We start from the raw sequence: 857 nt of genomic DNA, 5'->3' as shown, positions 1-857 counted from the left end.
GCATGCTTACAGAATCTTGCCTTACTTCTCCCCATTCCTGAAATCTCATTGGGAAGCTGCTGATCAGTTTCAGGTGTTTTCTATGTATTAGGAGACTGCCTTTTACTGGCGTCAGGTTTAACCAGTTATTACTTTAGAGATACAGTTATCGACCACCTGATGGTCGCCCAACACTGCTGGTGTCAGAAGCTGGGAGCCCTCTCCTGCCCTGCTTATACCTGACTAGCTACCTACTGTAATAATTTTAGGACAGAATATTAAGGGAGATCAAAAGGGACCTTTGTAGTTAAAAGGTTAATTCTTCAAGGAGTGTAATAATAATCACGAATTGTATATGCCTAGTAATACAGCTTCAAAACACATGATGCAAAAACAGAATTAAAAAGAGATTAAATCAGCTGTTTTGCTGCACTTGGTAGCACGATCAGATGAAAACGCCAGTAAAGGGGCAAGCGACCTGCACACTGTGAACCACCTTGATTTAACTGACGTTTAAAGAGCAGGATGGAACATCCACTGAACACTCATTCCTTTCTATGCTCATGATACTTTCACCAAGGTAGATGGGTTCTGGGCTATAAAACACACGATATGATCTCTACACTTAATGAAATGAAACTGGAAATCAGTAACAGTATCCATAGAGAATTCTAAAATTTGGTTATTGAACAGCACATTTCTAAAAAAATCTGTGGTTCAGAGAAGAATTCAAAAGGGAAGGTAAAATATTTCAAAATAAATAATAATAACAATATAACATCCAAACTGATTGGAAATCGCTAACAGTGCTCGGGGTGAAATAATACAGCTTTCAATGTTTCTGTTAAAGAATTGGGGGTTGGGGAGATGGGGAGTTA

This window comes from Mandrillus leucophaeus, unplaced genomic scaffold (genome assembly GCF_000951045.1).
Source record: "Mandrillus leucophaeus isolate KB7577 unplaced genomic scaffold, Mleu.le_1.0 Scaffold2196, whole genome shotgun sequence".
Lineage (NCBI taxonomy): Eukaryota > Metazoa > Chordata > Mammalia > Primates > Cercopithecidae > Mandrillus > Mandrillus leucophaeus.
This window is presented reverse-complemented; position numbering follows the sequence as displayed.